The sequence below is a fragment of the Dama dama genome, chromosome X (genome assembly GCF_033118175.1).
Source record: "Dama dama isolate Ldn47 chromosome X, ASM3311817v1, whole genome shotgun sequence".
Lineage (NCBI taxonomy): Eukaryota > Metazoa > Chordata > Mammalia > Artiodactyla > Cervidae > Dama > Dama dama.
In genome coordinates, this window is record NC_083714.1 from 89,580,277 (window position 1) to 89,603,403 (window position 23,127).

Genomic DNA, 23,127 nt, shown 5'->3' on the forward strand with positions numbered 1-23,127 from the left:
AACCATGGGCCACAAAGTTACTCTGCAACCTGAGATGCCCATCATGAATTGAATATCTGACCCACTAAACCATAAAGTTGGGTACACATAGCAGTACTCCTTTATCAAGAAGAAGTGGCATATACTAGATAGGGTTCAAGCAAGGTTTAAAGACTCATGAGTTACATGAAGAAGTGGCACAAATACCCGTGTTTCCCACTCCTGCTACACTACCATCTCTCTATAAGCCTGTATCTGTGACCTCATGAGAAGTTCCCTACAATCAGTTGACAAAGGAGAGAAAATTGGGCCTGGTTGACAGGTAGTTCTGCATGATATGCTGGCACCAGCCCAAAGTTGACAGCTGCAGCACTGTAGCCATTTTATGAGACATCTCTGAAGGAGAGTGGTGAAGGGAAGTCTTCACATTGGGTAGAATGCTGAGCAATACACCTGGTTGTTCACTTTGCTTGAAAGGAGAAATAGCCATACGTATGATTACATATTGAGTCATGGGCTGTGGCCAGTGGTTTGGCCGAATGGTCAGGGACCTGGAAGGAACATCATTGAAAAATTGGTGACAACAAACTTTGAGGAAGAGGTATATGATAGACTTCTCTGGAAAAAAAGCTTGAAGATATTTGTGTTCCATGTGAATGCTCACCACAGTGTGACTCCAGCAGAAGAGGATTTTGATAATCAAGTGGATAGGATGGCCTGTTCTGTGCATTGTCAGACTCTCTGTTATCCACTTCTGTCGTTGTCCAATGTGTTTATGAACAAAGTGGCCTTGGTGGCAGGGAGGGAAATTATACATAGGCTAAGCAACATGGACCTCTATTCACCAAGTGACCTGGTTAGAGCCACTGCTGAGTGCCCAGTCTGCCAGCAGCAGAGACCAACACTGAGTCCTGATATGACATGGTTTACCATGGTGATCAGCCAGTTACCCTGTGGCAGATTGGTTATCCTGTCAACTTGATAAGGCCATGAGGTACCCAGATATTTCACCAAACATAATAAGATTAACATTAAATCAGCTGACTGAGTATAGCAGGTTTTACTCCCTAATGTGGGTGGGCCCCATTCCATCAGCTGAAGGCCTGAATAGGTCAAAAAGATTGACCCTCTCCGAGTAAGGGAGAATTCTTCTTGACTGACTGCTTTTGAACTGTGACTTGTTTTTTTTTCCTGCCTTCAGACTTGAACTGAAATATCAGCTCTTCCTAGGTCTAGAACCTATCAGTTTTCAGCTAGGAATGCAGATAGGAATGACAACTTTGACTTTTCTGGTTCTCAGGCCTACAGAATTAGATTAGAACTAAACCATTGGCTCTTCTGGTATCTCCAGCTTGCCGAGTCACTCTGCATATTATGGAACTTGTCCACTTCCATAAATGTGTGTGTTATTTCCTTACAATAAATCTCTATATAATACTGTTTTTCTTCCCCCTTCTTCCCCCTTATCATATAACATAAGCTATATTGACTTCACAACATACTTAAGTATGATTGCTAACTTTATTCTTTTTATAGTTTTATTGAGGTGTAATTGACATATAATACTGAATAAGTTTAAGGTCTACAACATAGAGATTTGATATATGTATATACTGTGAAATGATTACAATAAGTTTAGTTAACATCCATCACCACACATAGTTACAAATTTTTCCCCTGTGTTGAGAGCTTTTAAGATTTACTCTCTTGGAAACTTTCAAATATATGATACAGTATAACTATAGATGCCACACTATATATTACATCCTCAGAACTTATTTACCTTATACTAGAAAGTTGTTCCTTTTTTTTTTTTACCAGAGTAGTCACTGTTCAAGCTTTATTTAGTTGGTGTAACACTTAGTTGGCTGCATTATTTATGTAATTTTTCCCTTTTATGTTACAAGGCAGTGTACACTATCCTGATTCATACAGTACGTAAGATTCTTTAGAACAGTTATGCACGTGGCATGCAATACTGGATTTATACACTGGATCCCAGGATGTGATTCACTGGAGGGAAAAAGTTGGACTAGGCACCTTGGCTAAAGGAATCAGAGGTTATCTAACACAGTAAATACACATCTGGTTTGAAAGGCAACTGCAGCATCTGCAACATGGGCAGTGGTACCTCTTGAGGAAGTTGAATTATTTGACAAACCCATTTTGGACCACACAAGGTAAGTGCCATCCAGCATCAGGATACAGTTGCAAGGTTTTATGAACCATTCCTATTTCTAACATTAGGAAGTTGATTTTTTCCTAGGCTGTCTTAACATTACTGTTTTAATCACAGATCAGATATAAAGGACAATATGAGTTACAACCTCCAACTAAAATCCTGTGTAGCCTAGATAGTGAAGTGATACAACATTAGAAGACTTTAAAACTGCAGTTCTTTCTGGATCCCCCAAAGTGTATCTGCACTCTTCTTCAAACAGGCTTCTTCCTCATGAGTCAGAGTCACTTTCACAACGTCTGAGATTCCATTCTGTCCCAAGATGCAAGGAACACTAAGAAAGACATCTTCTTTTATTCCATAGAGACCCTTAATCATGGTGGAAATCGGATGCACCCGCCTAAGATTCTTCATTATACTTTCTGCCAAATCGGCCACTGACAGTCCAATGGCCCCGGATGTGTAGCCTTTCAGTTTGATCACCTCATAAGCACTGTCAATCACCTGTTTGTGAACCGCTTTCCACTGTTCCTTATCTGCATCAGTGCCTAAACTCAGGGTGTAAATTCTTCAGGGAGACACCAGCAACATTCACTCCACTCCATACAGGCACACTAGAGTCGCCATGCTCCCCAAGGATCCACCCATGGCAGCTTAATGGGTGAACTCCCAGCCTCTCCCCCATGAGATAACAGAACCAAGCTGAATCCAGATTGCAACCACTTCCAATAACATGGTTTTTGGGAAAGCCACTTATCTTCCAAGCCACATAGGTCAAAATATCGACTGGATTGGAAACAACAAGCAACTTGCAATTTGGGCTGTATTTTACAATATTAGGAATGATGAATTTAAAGATGTTCACCTTATGCTGGACCAAATTAAGACGGCTCTCTCCCTCTTGCTGACGTGCCCCAGCCTGGAGTTTGCTGTCACATTATAGTCTTTGCCAGAGACAATTTTTGGTGTTCTAAGGAAAAGGCTGCCATGTCGGAGATCCATCATCTCTCCCTTCAGTTTATCTTCCATGACATCAACAAGAGCAATTTCATCTGCCAAGTCCTTCATTAAGATATTGATGGCACTGGCCATGCCAACAGCACCAACCCCAACAACTGTAATCTTATTCTAGGGGACATGTTCTTCCTTAAGAAGATTCTGAATCAGTTGATCCTTGCGAGTTGCCATCTTGGACTTAGAACCTAAAGGAATCGGTAGTGACCGTTGAACGGGCGGGCGTCGGAGGCGCGCGGCGTGGGATCCGGACTTGGTGGCAGCGGCTCTGGTCGAAAGTTGTTCCTTTTGATCACTCTCACCCAATTCCACCCTCACCCTTAAATATTGTTAGCTTTATATCATAGTATCTAAGTTACAGAATATAAAGGAGAAGAGTGAACATCACCCAAATAATTTGCTTCCTTTTCTAGGGTAAGGAGTAGTGCATTTTTGGCATGAAGATTGGTTGTATCATATTAGGCAGAAGTATGACCTTGCAATTGTCTTTATTTGGAGATTAAGGAGATTTATATGGCTGCTAAGTTGACAAGGGCTGAACATATGATGGTTCATTTTGTGTGTCAACTCGGCTAGGCCACAGTGCCCAGATATTAATATTTGGTCAAATATCACATCTCATAAGTTTTTAGATGACATTAACATTTAAATCAGTGGACTTTGAGTAAAGCAGGTTATCTTCCATAATGTGAATAGGTCTTATCCAGTGAGTTGAAGAGAAAAGAGAAAGAGAGAAAAGGCTAGGATCTCCAAGAAAGAGGGAATTCTGCCCCTAGACTGCCTTCATACCTGAGCTGCTGCAGTATCAATGTTTTCATGGGTCTGCAGCTTGCAGACCTGCAATTACATGGGCCAATTCATTAAAAACTCTTTCTCTTTCTCCCTTTCTCCCTTTCCCCCACCCCTGCCATTCCTCCTCTCTCTCTTTCCTCTCTCTTTCCATATACACATATATCCTATTGGTTCTGTTTCTTTTTTTTTTTTTTTTTATTAGTTGGAGGCTAATTACTTCACAACATTTCAGTGGGTTTTGTCATACATTGATATGAATCAGCCATAGATTTACACGTATTCCCCATCCCGATCCCCCCTCCCACCTCCCTCTCCACCAGATTCCTCTGGGTCTTCCCAGTGCACCAGGCCCGAGCACTTGTCTCATGCATCCCACCTGGGCTGGTGATCTGTTTCACCATAGATAATATACATGCTGTTCTTTCAAAACATCCCACCCTCACCTTCTCCCACAGAGTTCAAAAGTCTGTTCTGTATTTCTGTGTCTCTTTTTCTGTTTTGCATATAGGGTTATCATTACCATCTTTCTAAATTCCATATATATGTGTTAGTATGCTGTAATGTTCTTTATCTTTCTGGCTTACTTCACTCTGTATAAGGGGCTCCAGTTTCATCCATCTCATTAGGACTGATTCAAATGAATTCTTTTTAACGGCTGAGTAATATTCCATGGTGTATATGTACCACAGCTTCCTTATCCATTCATCTGCTGATGGGCATCTGGGTTGCTTCCATGTCCTGGCTATTATAAACAGTGCTGCGATGAACATTGGGGTGCATGTGTCTCTTTCTCTTTGGAGAATTCTGATTAATATACTGCAAAGGGAATATTCAGTGGATGAATTGCCTGATCACGTCAGCCACTTCACCTGAGATATTCCACTTGGCACTTATAAGAAGAGGAGATAGTTCCACTTCTTAGGGTAAATAAACTTTACAGAAACTTATATCCAGTCCATCAGGCTGTTTCCTTGGAATAACCTGCTGTATATCTGGATCATGTGTAGGCATATGTGATTGTTCAATAGTGAGTTGTGAATCCTATATCAACCCAAAGATGTTCTTTCACTCTACAGCATTCAAAACAAAGATACCATCCCTAAATTAGTAATGATTCACACATCTACTCTAGTGAAGGTTCTTCAGGAAGCTGATAATACTGATCCATAAAATGAAACAATTCCTTCACATATATTCCATGTTTTCAGTAGTTTTTTGGTTTTGCCTTCCCTATACCTGGACTACCTTCTTAGTGACCAGAGGTCGTAGAGGTATTGTCAGTTATCTCAGTAAAAATTTTCCCTTTGAGGACATCTCTGAGGCTAGTGTCATAGCTCAGGCTGACCAAAATATGAGGTTGGCCCAGTGTCGGGTTCTACTCCAGCATGCTCTTATTTTCACCTTAATTATTACAGATAACAATAATCAAGGAATCATATATTTAGTGTGTTTCCTTTTGTATCAGTTAGCCAATTTTGGGGGACTTGGGTCTATCATTTCTATGTTTCATTGATAAATATTACCTTTAGTAACCAGTAACAGGTAGTTATAGGTTCTTGCCATGGGAGAATAGAAAGCCATCCAGGAATCAAAGGTTCCTCATTTTCCCACCATTTCATTTTTTCCCTTCCCAGACCACATGTTTCAGTGAGTCAGAGTTATTTTAGCAAATCTCACTTTTTCTGACATGAACACAGTGACTCTGACACCAGCAACCTGGAGTTCAGTCAAACTTCACAAGTAAAAGGCACAGTCATTCATAAGATATCTTCAGATATCAGCCATAAGTTGGAAGATTCTCAAGCCACCTTTACTTGTGACCACTTGGCTCCAAATTCAGAGGTTCTTGATATCCCTTCAGGTTTGGTAATTTGCTGGATGACTCACAGAATACAGGAAAGTACTGTACCTGTGATTGAAGTTTTGTTATAACAAAACATGAAAACGGAACCAGCCAAAGGCAGAGATGCATATGGTAGGGTATGGGAGAGTACCAAATATTAAGCTTCTCTCTTACTCAAGGATGTGTTGCCTTCTCAGCAGATCAGAATGATGCCAATTAGGGAATCTCACCTGAGTTTTGGTGTCCAGAGATTTTATTGAGATTTCATTATGTAAGCAAAATAGATTGAATCACATGGTTTAACTCAGTCTCCAATCCTTCCCTTCTCTGGTAATTGGGCTGATTTCATATGGCTCAAGGCCCAAACCTCTAGTCATGTGGCAGTTTTTTCTGACATGTCTAGGCCCCATTCATAGATGATGGGCCCCTAGCATACATTATCTAGGGGCCCATCATGAGTCACCTCATTAACATAAACTATGGCGTGTGGTCCATGATGGGCTTCCCTGGTGACTCAGCTCAGTGGTAAAGAATCTGCCTACCAATGTAGGAGATACAGGAGATGTGGGTTCATTTCCTGGGTTGGGAAGATCCCCTGGAGGAGCAAATGGCAACCCACTCCAGTATTCTTGCCTGGAAAATTCTATGGACAGAGGAGTCTGGCAGGCTACAGTCCATGGGGTCTCAAGAGTCAGACACTGACCGAGTGACTGAGCACACACGCATGATGCCCACCATGAATAACAAAGACTAGAAGGGCTATCTTCTAGAAACTGGGGACAAAGCCCAGTCAAATTTACTTGTTGCACACTAAGTATACAGAAAAATGCACATCATAAAACATTCACCTTATTGGGATATTCCAAATCTCTGGAATATTGAAAAGATTCTAGCAATGTGCACATAGGAATAAAATAATAATACAAACAACTAAATCTGTGCACAAATTCAACAACTCAGGTGAAATGAACCAATTCCTTTAAAGCCACAAATTACCAAAACTCAACCAATATGAAGTAGATAATTTGGTTAGTCCTCTAAAGAAATTGAATTCATAGTTAATTACCTTCTTAAAAAAGATATCTCCAAGCCCAGATGGTTTCACTGGCAAATTCCACTATTCATCTAGAGAAGAATTGAGGCCAATTCTACAATATCTCTTCTCCAGAATAGAGCAGAATGAGAGGGAACACTCCCCAACACATTCTATGAGACCAGAATTACCTGATAACAAAGCTATCCAATGACAGTGTAAAAAGAATTAAGTAAGAAAGAAACTACAGGTTAATAACTCTCATGAACATAATTGCAAAACCCATCAGAAATATTAGTAAATTGATACTAAACCAGCACATTAATAAAAATTAATAAAATTAGTAAATTGATATAGAGGCAGTGGTGATAGCATGGGAAGTGGCTTCAAGAGATAATGGTGGAGGCAGGAGCAGGGTCATGACTGGTGCCCCAGTTTCTAGCACAGCAGAACAGGAGGCTGCAAAGCACTACAAACAACCATTGGTGTGGCCAGGCTCATTGGCCTGAACAATAACACCCAGGAACTGGCGGAGAGGAAAGGTGGGGGCCAGAGCTCAGCTGGCAGTGGGCCAAGCAGACAGAAGAATGGCCCCAGGATGGCCAGCACCACTAGTGAGGCCAGGGAGCCCTCCACTCATGGGCATCCTCCAACCTTGGCTCCAGCCTTCCCTGGACCTCCTTCCCAGTGACTCGAGCAGGGCCTTTGCGCTGGCCCCCAAGAGGCAGGTTGACTGATACCCGGCAGAGGGTGAAAGTTTACACGCTCAACAAGGACCAGCTGTGGGACAGCCAGGGCACCCAGCATGTCACCTGGCTATATGGAACAGCTGAAGGGTATGTCCCTGCTAGTCAGGGCCTAACAAAATGTGATCCACTGGAGAAGGGAATGGCAAACCACTACAGTATTCTTGCCTTGAGAATCCCATGAACACAATGAAAAGACAAAAAGATATGACACTGGAAGATGAGTCCCCAGGTTGGTAAGTATCCAATGTGCTAGTGGGGAAGAGCAGAGAAACCGTTGCAGAAAGAATGAAGTGGCTGAGCCAAAGCAGAAATGACGCCCAGTTATGGATGTGTCTGGTCATGAAAGTAAAGTCCGATGCTGCAAACAACAATATTGCATAGGAACCTGCAATGTTAGTCCATGAATCAAGGTAAACTGGACATGGTAAAGCAGGAGATGGCAAGAGCGAACATTGACATTTCAGGAATCAGTGAACTAAAATGGACTGGAATGGGCAAATTTAATTCAGATGACCATTATATCTACTACTGTGGGCAAGAATCCCTTAGAAGAAATGGAGTAGCCCTCATAGTCAAAAAAAGAGTCCAAAATGCAGTACTTGGGTGCAATCTCAAAATGACAGAATGATCTCTGTTCGTTTCCAAGGCAAACCATTCAGTATCAAAGTAATCCAAGTCTGTGCCCTAACCACTAATGCCAAAGAAGATGAAGTTGAACGGTTCTATGAAGACCTACAGGATCTTCTAAAATTAACACCAAAAAAATATGTCTTTTTCATCATAGAGAACTGGAATGCTAAAGTAGGAAGTCAGGATATACCTGGAGTAACAGGCAAGTTTGGCCTTGGCATACAAAATGAAGCCGGGTGAAGGCTAACAGAATTTTGCCAAGAGAACACCCTGGTCATAGCAAGCACCCTCTTCCAACAACATAAGACATGACTCTACACATGGACATCACCAGATGGTCAATACTGAAATGAAGCTGATGATGGAGGAGCTCTATACAGTCAGCAAAAACAAGACTGGGAGCTGACTGCAGGTCAGATTACCAGCTTCTTATTGCAAAAATCAGTCTTAAATGAAGGAAGTAGGGGAAACCACTAGGCCACTCAGATATGACCTAAATAAAATCTTTTATGATACAGTGGAAGTGACAAATAGATTCAAGGTGTTAGATCTGGTAAGAGTGCTTGAAGAACTATAGACTGAGGTTCATAATATCACACAGAAGAGGGTGACGAAAACCATCTCCCCCCAAAAAAGAAATGCAAGAAGGCAAAGTGGTTGTCTGAGGAGGTCTTGAAAATAGCTAAGAAAATAAGAGAAATGAAAGGCAAAGGAGAAAGGGAAAGATATACCCGACTGAATGCAGAGTTCCAGAGAATAGCAAGGAGAGATAAGAAAGCCTTCTTAAGTGAGCAATTCAAAGAAATAGAGGAAAGCAATAGAGTGGGAAAGACAAGATATCTCGTCAAGAAATTGGAGATACCAAGGAAACATTTCACGAAAAGATGGACAAAATAAAGGAGAGAAAATGAAAGGACCTAAAAGAAGTAGAAGAGATTATAAAGAGGTGGAAGAATACACAAAACTGTACACAAAAGGTCTTAATGACCTGGATAACAATGATGGTGTGTTCACTCACATAGAGCCAGACATCCTGAAGTATGAAGTCAAGTAGTCTTAGGAAGCATTACTACAAACAAAGCTAGTGGAGGTGATGGAATTTCACCTATTCATCTATTTCAAATCCTAAAAGATGATGCTGCACTCAACATGCCAGCAAATTTGGAGAGTTCAGCAGTGGCCACAGGACTGGCAAAGGTCAGTTTTCATCCCAATCCCAAAGAAAGGCAATGTGAAAGAATGTACAAGCTACTGTACAATTGCACTCATTTCATATGCAAGCAAGATTACACTTAAAATCCTTCAAGCTAGGTTTCAGCAGTACGTGGACCAAGAACTTCCAGATGTACAAACTGGATTTAGAAAAGGCAGAGGAACCAGAGATCAAATTGCCAACATCTGCTGGATCGTATAAAAAGCAAGGGAATTCCAGAAAAACACATCTGCTTCACTGACTACACTAAAGCTTTTGACTGTGTGGATCACAACCAACTGTGGAAAATTCTTAAAGAGATGGGAATACCAAACCCACATTACCTGCCTCCTGAGAAGCCTGAATGCAGGTCAAGAAGCAACAGTTAGAACTGGACATGGAACAAGAGTTGGCTCAAAATTGGGAAAAGAGTATGTCAAGGCTGTATATTGTCACCCTGCTTATTTAACTTATATGGAGAGTACATCATGTGAAATGCTAGCCTGGATGACTCACAAACTGGAATCAAGGTTGCCAGAAGGAATAACAACAGCCTCAGATAAGCAGATGATACCACTTTAATGGCAGAAAGTGAAGAGGAACTAACGAGGCTCTTGATGAAGGTGAAACAGGAGAGTGAAAAAAGCTGGCTTAAAACTCAACATTCAAACAACTAAGCTCATGGCATCTGCTCTCATCACTTCATGGCAAACAGATGGGAAAAAAGTGGAAACAGCAACAGATTTTATTTTCTTGAGCTCCAAAATAATTGCGGACTGTGACTGCAGCCATGAAATTATTTATTTTTTCTTTTTTCATTTATTTGTATTAGTTGGAGGCTAATTACTTTACAATATTGTAGTGGTTTTTGCCATACATTGACATGAATCAGCCATGGATTTGTATGTGTTCCTCATCCTGAACCCCCCTCCCACCTCCCTCCCCATCCCATCCCTCTGGGTCATCCCAGTGCACCAGCCCCAAGCACTTGTCTCATGCATCCAACCCGGACTGGCGATCTGTTTCACACTTGATAATATACATGTTTTGATGCTGTTCTCTCAGATCATCCCACCCTCACCTTCTCCCACAGAGTCCAAAAGTCTGTTCTATACATCTGTATCGCTTTTTCTGTTTTGCATATAGGGTTATTGTTACCATCTTTCTAAATTCCATGTATATGCATTAGTACACTGTATTGGTGTTTACCTTTCTGGCATACTTCACTCTGTATAATGGGCTCCAGTTTCATCCATCTCATTAGAACTGATTCAAATGAATTCTTTTTAATGGCTGAGAAATATTCCATTGTGTATATGTACCACAGCTTCCTTATCCATTTGTCTGCTGATGGGCATCTAGGTTGCTTCCATGTCCTGGCAATTATAAACAGTGCTGCGATGAACATTGGGGTACACGTGTCTCTTTCAGATCTGGTTTCCTTGGTGTGTATGCCCAGGAGTGGGATTGCTGGCTCATATGGCAGTTCTATTTCCAGTTTTTTAAGGAATCTCCACACTGTTCTCCATAGTGGCTGTACTAGTTTGCATTCCCACCAACAGTGTAAGAGGGTTCCCTTTTCTCCACACCCTCTCCAGCATTTATTGTTTGTAGACTTTTGGATAGCAGCCATTCTGAGCGGCATGTAATGGTACCTCATTGAGGTTTTGATTTGCATTTCTCTGATAATGAGTGATGTTGAGCATCTTTTCACGTGTTTGTTAGCCATCTGTATGTCTTCTTTGGAGAAATGTCTGTTTAGATCTTTGGCCCATTTTTTGATTGGGTCATTTATTTTTCTGGAATTGAGTACAGCTACAAAATTAAAAGATGCTTGCTCCATGGAAGAAAAGTTATGACAAAGCTAGATAGCATATTAAAAAGCAGAGATACCACTTTGCCGACAAAGGTCAGTATAGTCAAAGCTGTGGTTTTTCCAGTAGTCGTGTATAGATGTGAGAGTTGGGCTGTGAAGAAGACTGAGCCCCGAAGAATTGATGCTTTCAAACTGTGGTGCTGGAGAAGACTCTTGAGAATCCCTTAGACAGCAAGGAGATCAAACCAGTCAATCCTAAAGGAAATCAACCCTGAATATTCTTTGGAAGGACTGATGCTGAAGCTGAAACTCTAATACTTTGGCCACCTGATGTGAAGAGCCAACTCATTGGAAAAGACCCTGATGCTGAGAAAGATTGAGGGCAAGAGGAGAAGGGGGCTGACAGAGGATGAGCTGGTTCGATGGCATCACCGACTCAATGGACATGGGTGTGAGTAAATTCTGGGAAATAGTGAAGGACAGGGAAGCCTGGCATGATGCTGTTCTTGGGGCTGCAAAGAGTTGGACATGACTTAGTGACTAAACAACCACAATAGCAATGTCTAAAAAGAAAAATATAGCTTATGTGTAGTTTACCCCAGGAACTCCGGAATTGTTCAGTGTTCAAAAATCAATTTCATACATCATATTAACTGTTAATAAAGAAAACACAATCGTGTCAACTGACATAGAAATCTTTAACAAAATTCAACATCCTTTTTTTAAAATTAGTGGATAATCACTTTACAATGTTTTTTGGTTTCTGCTGTTCAACAATATGAATCCGCTATTCCCCTTCCTCTTGAGTCTCTCTCCCACCCCCCAGTCCCACTCCTCTAGGTCATCACAGAGCACTGAGCTGAGCTCCCTGTGTTATACAGCAGCTTCCCACTAGCTGTCTATTTTACACACATACATACATATATATACACACATATATATATATGTGGTAGTATATATATACATATATATGTATATATATATACATATATATATGTAGTAGTAGTATATATACACACACACACACACATATATATATATATATATATATATCTGTCAGTGCAACTCTCTCAATCAATATCCACTTAAGACAAAAACTCTCAGCAAACTAAGAATAGAACTGAAGTTTGTCAGCCTGAATAAGGGCATCCATAAAAAACTTACATCTAATATCATACTTAATTGTAAGCAAACTAAATGCTTTAAGAATGTCTATTCTGTTTTATTTTATTATCATCATTTTTGACTGCATTGTACAGCTTGTGGGGTCTAAGTTCCCCAACCAGGGATTAAATCTGGGCCTCAGCAGTGAAAGTGTTGAGTCCTAACCACTGGACAGCCAAGGAATTTCCAAGGATGTCCACTCTTGCCACTCCTATTTGAAATGGTACTAGAACAATTGTCTTGGTGTGGGTGTTTGGGTTCATTTTGTTTGGGACCCTCTGTTAGTCCTGTACTTGGATATCTGCTTCCTTCTTCAGGTTTGGGAATTTTTTAGCCATAATTTTCTCAAATACATTTTTAATTTCCCCTCTCTCTCTTGTCCTTCTGGGACCTCTATAATGCTAATGTTGGTATGCTTAATGTTATCCCAGAGATCTCTTAAACTGCTTTCATTTTTAAAAATTGTTTGTCCTTTTATTGTTCTGATTGGGTGATTTCCATTATTCTGTCTTCCAGATCACTTATGAATTCTTCTGTATGACCTGGTCTGCTATTCAGTCCTAGTATGTTTTTTTATTTCAGCTATTCAATTCTTCATTTCTGATTTTGTATTTTTTATATTTTCTAATTCTTTGTTAAAACTTTCACTATATTCATCTATTCTTTCCCTTAATTCAGTTAACATTTTTATTACCAATTTTTAAAGTTCTTTATTGGTGAGTTATTTCTTTTATTTTTTCCAGAGTTTTCCTCTTGTCTTTCAATTGAGAGTTGTTCCTTTGCTTTTTCATTGTGTTTGTCTTTCGTTGCCTCTATGAATTTAGATAAAACAGTTGCCTGTTGTGGTGATGAAAGGGTGTTCTTATGTGAGAGTATCCCTGTTCAGACACATGTGCTCAATGCCTTTGGTGGGAGAGCTGCATGTGACCTAGACAAAAATCACATCTTTCCTTGGGGTGTGCTGGCAACTATCACCATGGTAGGGGGATGAAGCTAGAGATGGACGGACTAGAGTTGGAGCTGGGTGTGAGGTGGGCTGTACCCTCTTCTCAGTGGCTATCATTGCCCCATTGGGGGTGTAATCTGATTCCAAGTTCCCGGACCAGAAGCCCTGAGGTTCAGGCCTGAGCTGAATTTGTTTCCTTTAGGTGTGTGCTTTTCCCTCCCCCAACACCAAGAACCTTGCCCCAGAGGGGATAGTGCTGAAGTGAAGTGGGGCTCTTACATGCTCTTAGTTCATGTTGGCTACAGACAGAACTATGATCTGTCTTCTATGCACTGCCTATTTTTGCAGGCATCCACAATTGTTTCTCTTGCTCTGCTTAGTTACAGTCTGCTTAGCCTTAGTTACAGTCTCTGCTTAGTTACAAAGGGGTGCAAGTCCTCTTTGTCCTTCACAGTCGATCACTGCCACCAGTCTCTGCCTCCCCTGCCTTGTTGTGGAGCAACACTACAGTGCAGGTGAGGACGTTATGGACTCTCAGCATGTATTAGTGTATGAGCTGCAGTGGAGCAGCCGCCATCAGAGCTGCTTGAATAAGTGTCGACAATGGCAATTGCCACCTCAGGTTCCTACCTGGGACAAGGTCACCTTTCCTTGAGTTTTCTCCTCAGTTGAGTGTTTTGCTTGATCACGGCAGCCCTAGATCCAGTGCTGCCTGTGATATGGAGTACATGGGGCTGGAGTGTTCACTCAGCTCAGGCTGGAGAATGTGCTGAGGTGGTTGTAGGAAACCCAGTAGCCCCTAGAGCAGCACTCTCTCTGCCCTCTCCACCCTGCCTCAGGTGCAAGCCAGCACACATGCTCCTCATGAGTGGAGTCCAGTTTTCCCACAGCCCTACCATTAGTACCAGCAGTCATCCAACCAGTTAAAGAAACTCACTTCCCCTGTGTAGGACCTGAGGACTGGGGTACCCAGGCTGGGCTCTTATTGCTCACTCCCCAATGCAGGTCTCCATCCATGTATTCTCCCTTTTCCTCTGAGTCTGCTGCCAGGGACGCAGGTCCTGACTTCATTTCTTCTCTTTCCTGCCTACTTGATATGTGTGGATCTTCCTTGGTTGAACTGGAGTCTTTCTGCCAGTTTCCAGTTAGTTTTCAGTGAGAATTGTTCCACACGTGGATGTATTTTTGATGTGTTCATGGGTGTGGTGGTGAGTTCTGTGTCCTTCTGCTCTGCCATTGTGATCATCTCCTCAACTATTCTTTATCTGAATATTCTTTTTGCCCCGTTCTCTTTCTCCTTTCCTTATGGGATTCCCACTATGTGTGTGTTGGCATGTTTTATGGCATTCCACAGGTCTCTTAGACTTTGTTCTGTTTTCACGAGTCTTTGTTTTACTCTTCTCTTTAGCCTGGATAATTTTATTTAACCAATCTTTGAGTTCAGTGATTCTTTCTTCTGCCTATTCAAAACTACTATTGAAGCCCTCCAGTGAGTTTTTCATTTCAATTATTGCATTTTCAGTTCCAAAGTTCTGCGTTGGCTCCTTTTTGTGTTTGACTCTATTATTTATTTCTCATACATTGTTCTCCTGGTTTTCTTTAGCTCCTTGACCATATTTAAGACAATTGATTTAAAATCTTTGTCTAATAGACCCAGTGTCTGTGCTTCTTTAAGGATGGTTTCTGTTGATTTCTTCTGTGAATTAGCCATAATTTTTTCTTGTTTCTTTGTATACTTAATACTTTTGTTTAAAACTGGATACTTAGAATATTATAATGTGGCAAGTCCAGAAATCACATTCTTTCACTTCTGAGGGTTTCCCCCCCTTGATGTTATATAGCTGCTTGTTTACCTAGTGACTTCTAAACTATTTTTGTAAAGTCTGTATTCTTTGTCATGTGTGGTCTCTGTCTCTGTAGATTGTGCTAAGCTAGTGTTTGGACAGAATATATCCTTCAGTGCCATGAGGGAAGGAGGGAGGGGGAAGAAGGAGAGAGAGAGAGAAACAGGAGGGAAGGGAGACATACGCAGAGAGAAGGGAGGGAGAAGGAGAAGAAGGAGAAAGGGGAAGAAGGAAGAAGGAAAAGAGGAAGAGGAGAAAAGAAAGGAAGGAAGAAAAATAACAGCAAAAAACCTCTCATTGGCTCTGTTCTGAGGCACTCCCACAATGCTTGGCCAGGTCACATAAAGCTCTATCTTAACTTTCACTTTCTGCTTGTGCTGAGCCTATACATCAGCCAGAGGTTAAAGCTTAGGGTATTCTAAGGACTTTTCTAAGCACACATTCTGCCCTTGACATGCAATGACTTTCTAAATTCCCCAGTAAACTTGAATGCTTTTGAATGCCCTAATTTCTTCTGTTCCCAGCTTTGCGCCTCTGACTTTTAGCACTTTATCAAATGCCTCTGCCATAATCTGTTGCCCCAGGTGGCTGTGGATACCCTGAGCTAGTTATGAATAAGGTATATCTGTCCTGCAGGTAGCCCACATACAGACCAGAACAAATAGAATTCTTTGAGAATAAGTCTGCTCTTCTCCCTTTGGAGCCAAGTATAAGAGTCCCATACTGAAAATGTGGGCTGCAGTCTTCAAGACTGCTACTGAGCCAGGGAGGGACACAAGGCAAGGACAGCTAGAAATGCCACAAAAGTTTCCTACCACTTTTAAGTTGTCTTTTTATTGTTTCAGCATTTGCTTGCCTGGTGTAAACTTTGACTATTTTAAATACCTCTAACAAAGTTGATTCTCACACTTTTGCTTGATTTTTTTTTAATCTTTCTTCAGAGGGATTGGCCATTGGAAGTATCTATTTCAGCATTTTCGATAATGTTACTCATGCCAACTAATTTTTTATAAAGGTGCAAGATAAATTGAATGTAGAAAGCATAGTCTTTTCACAAATGGTATCGCAACATTTGACTATTTGTATGAAAAAAAAAAAAAAAACAGAGCCTGAACCTAAATATTGCACTGCATTCAAAATGTAACTCATAATAGATCATGGATCAGAATGTAAAATATATATATAAGAAGAAAATGTAAGGGAAAATCATCATGACCTGAAGTTATGTAAAGAATTCTTAGAAATAACACAAAAAGGCTAATCTGTAAGAAACACGAGGAAAATTTCATTACATTGGATTTCATGAAATTATGCTCCTTTGCTCTAAGAAAGACTCTGTTAAAAGAATGAAAAGGCAGCTTTAGAATAGGGGGGACAATATCTGTAAATTAAACTATATACAGAATATACTAAGAATACTCAAAACTCCACTATAAGAAAACAAATTTCTCATTTTAAAAAATGCATAAAGGGCATGTACAAGTACTTCACTAAAGAAGATATGAGCACAAGAAAAGGTGTTCAACATCATTAGCTATTAGGAAAATACAAATTAAAACTACAACAATATATAATGTTTTTTCTTTTCTTTTTCTTATCTCTCTTGGTTATTGGAGTCCGCTTTTACCCTTCAGGGTTTATTATTATTATTATTTGTTATTGTTCTGCCTTTGTTTTCTTTTCTTTCTCTCTCTCTTTTTTTCTTTTTCCACACCCCACAGCTTGTGGGATACTGGTTCATGGGCTAGCGATCAGGCCTGAGCCCCTGAGGCAGGCGTGCTGAGTCCAAACTGCTGGAACAACAGAGAACATCAGGTTCCAGGGAATATTAATTGGAGTGAGGTATCCCAGAGATCCACATCTCAACACCAAGATCTGATTCTATTCAACTGCCTGCAAACCTCACTGCTGGAAACCTCAGATCAAATAACTAGTGAGACAGGAACATAGTCTCATCCATTAAAAAAAAATGAAATGACTAAAAAAATTTTTTTACAGATGAAGAAACAGGTGAAAAAAACAAAACTGCAAGACCAAGTAAATAAAGAGGAAATAAGCAGTCTATCTGAAAAAGAATTTAGGGTAATGATAGAAAAAAAGTTTCAAAATATCAAAAACAGGATGGAAAAAAATACAAGAAACATTTAACAAAGACTTAGAAGAAATAAAGAATAAGCAAATGGTGATTAACAAAGCAATCACTGAAATTAAAAATACTCTAGAAGGAATTGATAGTAGAATAACTGAGGCCGAAGAATGAAAAACTGATCTGGAAGATTGTTATTGTTGTTCAGTTGTTCAGTCATGTCTGACTCTTTGCGTCTCCACGGGCTGCAGCACGCCAGGCTTCCTTGTCCTTCACCATCTCCCGGAGTTTGCTCAGACTCATGTCGATTGAGTCAGTGATGCCATCCCACCTTCTCATCCTCTGTCCTCCCCTTCTCCTCCTGCCTTCAATCTTTCCCAGAATCAGGGTCTTTGTCAATGAGTGGGCCAAAGTATTGGAGCTTCAGTTTCAGCATCAGTCCTTCCAATGAAGGGTTGATTTCCTTTAGGATTGACTGGTTTGATCTACTTGTTTTTCAAGGGACTGTAAAGAATCTTCTCCAGCACCATGGTTCAAAGTCATCATTTTTTTGGCTCTCAGCTTTTTTTTAATCATCCAGCTCTCACAACTGTACATGACTACTGGGAAAACCATAGCTTTGACTATATGGACCTTTGTCAGCAAAGTGCTATCTCTGCTTTTTAATATGCTGTCTAGGTTTGTCATTGCTTTTCTTCCAAGAAGCAAGATGGTTATTTTGAGGCACTAGCCTGCCATCTTCTCAGTCAGCTGGCTCCTGAATAAAGTCCCTTCCTGATCCCAACATCTCGTCTTGGATTCATTGACTTACCTTGCAGTGAGCAGGAATGAAGCAGTGCTCAGGAAGCACTTTGATTCAAGATGGTGGAATAGAAGGATGTGCACCCATTTCTCCTATGAGAACACTAAAATTGCAACTAGCTGTTGAACAACCATCAGCCAGAGAATGTTGGGACCCACCAAAAAAAAAAAAAAAAAGATACCCCACAACCAAGGGCAGAGGAGAAACCATAACAAGACTGTAGGAGGGGTGCAATCACATTTAAAACCAAACTTCATACCCGCCAGAGACTCTTGGAGGGAAAAACAACAACAAAAAAAAAACCTTGTGTGCACCAGGACCGAGGGACAGCAGCAGTGACTGAGCCAGACCTGACTTTGAGTGCTTGAGGGTCTCCTGCAGAGGCATGAGTCATCAGTGGCCTACTGCAGAGACAGAGGCTCTGGCAACAGCAGTCCTGGGAGGTGCAACATGTAGCATAAGTCTTCTTGAAGGAGGAGGTCGCCATTCGCTCCACTATAGAACCACCAGGCAGGTGACTCACAAACTGGAGAACGATTATACCAAAGAAGTTCTCACACTGCTGCAAAAGTTCTCAGCCCCACAACAGACTTCTCAACCTGGGGATCTGGCAAAGGGACTGAGTATCCCCAGGAAATCTGACTTTGAAAGGAAGCAGAATTTGGTTACATAGCTTCCACAGGACTGGGAAACAGAGACTCTTGGTGGGCACAAGCAAAAGCTGGTGTGCACCAGGACCCAGGAGAAAGGAGCAGTGACCCCACAAGAGACTGAGCCAGACTTGCCTCTCTGTTCTTGAGTGTCTCTGACAGAGGCCTGGGTTGACAGAGGCCTGCCACGGGATTAGGGGCACTGACTAAAACAGTCCTGGGAGGCCCGGTGTGCTGGCATAAGTCCTTCTGAAGGAGGTTGCCATTACCACCATTGCCTCTGCCACACTACAGGGAGGGAACACAGTCCCACTCATCAACAGAAATTTGGATTAAAGACTTACTGAGCATGGCCTTGCCCAGCAGAACAAGACCCAGTCTTCCCCATAGTCAGTTCTTCCCATCAGGAAGCTTGCATAAGCCTCTTATCTTCATCCATCAGAGGGCAGACAGAATGAAAACCACAGTCACAGAAAACTAACCAAACTGATCACATGGACCACAACCTAACTCAATGAAACTATGAGCCATGCCATGTAGAGATGGAAGACAGAGTGATAGAAATAACACCAAGGAGCAGAATAAAGAAAAAAGAAAAAAAGAAAAGAACTGAGGACAGTCTCAGAGACCTCTGGGACAACAGTAAATGCACCAACATTTCAATTATAGGGGTCCCAGAAGAAGAAGAAAGAGCATGAGAAAATAGTTGAGGAGATTATAGTCAAAAACTTCCCTAACATGGGAAAGGAAATAACCACCCAAGTCCAGGAGGCACAGAGAGTCCCATACAGGATAAACTGAAAGAGAAATCCACCCAGACACGTATTAATCAAAGTAACAAAAATTAAACACAAAGAAAAAGTATCAAAAGCAGCAAGTGAAAAGCAAAAAATAACATAAGGTAATCTCCATAAGGCTAACAGCTGATTTTTCAGCAGAAACTCTGCAAGCCAGAAGGGAGTGGCAGAATATATTTAAAGCGATGAAAGGGAAAAACCTACAACCAAGATTACTCTACCCAGCAAGGATCTCATTCAGATTTGATGGTGAAATCAAAAGCTGTATAGACAAACAAAAGCTAAACGAATTTCACACCACCAAACAAGCCTTACAATAAATGCTTAAGTAACTTCTCTGGCAGTAAACACAAGAAAAGAAACAAACCTACAAAAGCAAACCCTAAACGATTAAGAAAATGGCAATAGGGACGTGCATATCAATAACTACCTTAAATGTAAATGGATTAAATGCCCCAACCTAAAAACAGAGACTGGCTGAATGAATACAGAAACAAGATCCATGAATATGCTGCCCACAGGAGACCCACTTCAGACCTAAGGACACCTACAGACTGAAAGTCAGGGGATGGAAAAAGATAATCACATGCAAATGGAATAAAAAGAAAGCAAGGGTAGTAATACTCATATCAGAGAAAACAGACTTTAAAATAAAAACTGTTACAAGAGATGAGGCAGGACACTACATAATGATCAAGGGATCAATCCAAAAAGAAGATATAACAATTAAAAATATTTATGCACCCAACAAAGGAGCATCTCAATACATAAGGCAAATGTTAACAACAATAAAAGGGAAAATTGACAGTAACACAATAATAGTAGGGAACTTTAACACCCCACTTGCACCACTGGACAGAGGTTTGAGCAAGCTCCGGGAGTTGGTGATGGACAGGGAAGCCTGGTGTGCTGCAGTCCATGGGGTTGCAAAAGAGTTGGACACAGCTGAGCAACTGAACTGATATGCCAATAAAATGGACAACCTGGGAGAAATGGGCAAGTTTTTAGAAAGGTATAACCTTCCAAAACTGAACGAGGAAGAAATAGGGATCATAAACAGACCAATCACAAGCTCCAAAATTGAAACTGTGATTAAAAAAATCTTCCAACAAACAAAAGCCCAGGGCCAGGCAAATTCTACCACAAGCTTAGAGAAAAGCTAACCCCTGTCCCACTCAAACTCCTCCAGAAAATTGCAGAGGAAGGAAAACTCCCAATCTCATTCTATGAGGCCACCATCACCCTGATACAAAAAACAGACAAAGATACCACAAAAAAATAAACTTACATGCCAATATCACTGATGAACATAAATGCAAAATCCTCAGCAAAATTCTAGCAAACAAATTCCAACAACACATTAAAAGGATCATACACCATGATCAAGTGGGATTTATCCTCGGGATGCAAGGATTCCTTGATATATGCAAATCAATCAATGTGACACACCATATCAACAAAATGAAAGATAAAAGCCATAAGATAAAAAGATAATAACCATCATCTTAATAGAGGCAGAGAAAGCTTTTGACAAAATTCAACACCCAGTTATGATAAAAAAAAAAAAACTCTCCAGAAAGAAGGCATAGAAGGAACCAATCTCACTCAACATAACAAAGCCCATAAATGACAAACATGCATCAATCATTATTCTCAATGGTGAAAACCTGAAAGCATTTTCTCTAAGATCAGGACCAAGACAAGGGTGCCCACTCTCACCACTATTATTCAACATAGTTTTGGAAGCCCTAGCCATGACAATCAGAGAAGAAAAATAAATAAAAGGAATCCAGATCAGAAAGTAAAGTCACAGGATATAAAATTAATACACAGAAATCCTTTGCATTCCTATACTCTAACAATGAAAAATCAGACAGGGAAATTAAGGAAACAATTCCATTCATCACTGCAACAAAATGAATAAAATATCTAGGAATAAACCTACCTAAAGAGACAAAAGACTTGTATGCAGAGAACTATAGGATACAGATGAAAGAAATAAAAAAAAAAACAACACAAATAGATGGAGAGATATAACATGTTATTGGATTGGAAGAATCACGATTGCGAAAATGACTATACTACCCAAGGCAATCTACAGATTCAAAGCAGCCCCTATCAAACCACCAACAATATTTTTCACAGAACTAAAAGAAAACATTTAACAATTTATATGGAAACACAAAAGACCCTGAACAGCCAGGGCAATTTTGAGAAAGAAAAATGGAGCTGGAGGAATCAACTTTCCTGATATCAGAATATACTACAAAGCTACAGTCATCGGGACAATATGGTACTGGCACAAAAGCAGAAAAACAGACCAGTGGAACAAGGTAGAAAGCCGAGATAAACCCACGCACCTTTGATCACCTTATCTTTGACAAAAGAGGCAAGAATATACAATGGAGAAAAGACAGCCTCTTCAATAAGCGGTGCTGGGGAAACTGGACAGCTACATGCACAAGAATGAAAGTAGAACACTTCCTAACACCATACACAAAAATAAACTCAAAATGGATTAAAGACATAAATGTAAGGCCAGAAACTATAAGCTCTTAGAGGAAAACACAGGCACTACACTCTGATATACATCACAGCAAGATCCTCTTTGATCCACCTCCTAGACTAATGGAAATAAAAACAAAAATAAACAAACAGGACCTAATTAACCCTAAAAGCTTTTGCACAGGAAAGGAAACAATAAGCAAAGTGAAAAGACAACACTCAGAATGGGAGAAAATAATTGCAAATGAAACAACTGACAGAGGATTAATCTCCAGAATATAGAAGCAGCTCAAACAGCTCAATATTAGGAAAACAAACGTTCCAGTCAAAAAATGGGCAGAAGACCTAAACAGACATTTCTTCAAAGAAGACATACAGATGGCCAATATATACATGAAAAGATGTTCAGCATCCTTAATTATTAGAGAAATGCAAATCAAAACTGGAATGAGGTATTACCTCATACCAGTCAGAATGGCCATCATGAAAAAAATCTGCAAACAGTAAATGTTGCAGGGTATGGAAAAAAAGGGAAGCCTCTTGCACTGTTGGTGAGTATGTAAACTGACACAGCCATTATGAAGAACAGTATGGAGATCCCTTAAAAAGCTAGGAATAAACCTACCATATGACCCAGCAACCCCATTACTGGCTGTATACCCTGACAAAACCATAATTGAAAGCCACATGTACCGCAATGTTCATTGCAGCACTGTTTACAATAGCCAGGACATGGAAGCAACCTATATGTCCATTGACAGATGAACGGATAAAGAATATGTGGTGCAATGGAATATTACTCAGCCATAAAAAGGATGGGTCAGTTCTAGTGGAGTGGATGCACATAGAGTCTCTTATACAGAGTGAAGTAAGTCAGAAAGAGAAAAATAAATACAGTATTTGAAATATCAATGCATACTTATGGTATCTAGAAAAAGTAGTATTGACGAACCTATTTGCAGGGAAGGAAAGGAGACACAGATGTAGAGAATGGAGTTGTGGACACAGTAGGGGAGGGAGAGGGTAGGAAGAATAGAGAAAGTGGTGTCAACATATATGCACTATCAGGTGTAAGATGACCAGCTGGTGAGAAGTTGCTGTGAGGC

At 40.6% G+C, this 23,127-nt stretch overlaps 1 pseudogene; it reads right to left on the reverse strand.

Annotated features, from left to right (window-relative positions):
• Nucleotides 1-1,805: 1,805 nt before the first annotated feature.
• Nucleotides 1,806-3,431, reverse strand: LOC133051891 (L-lactate dehydrogenase A chain-like; annotated as a pseudogene).
• Nucleotides 3,432-23,127: the final 19,696 nt, after the last annotated feature.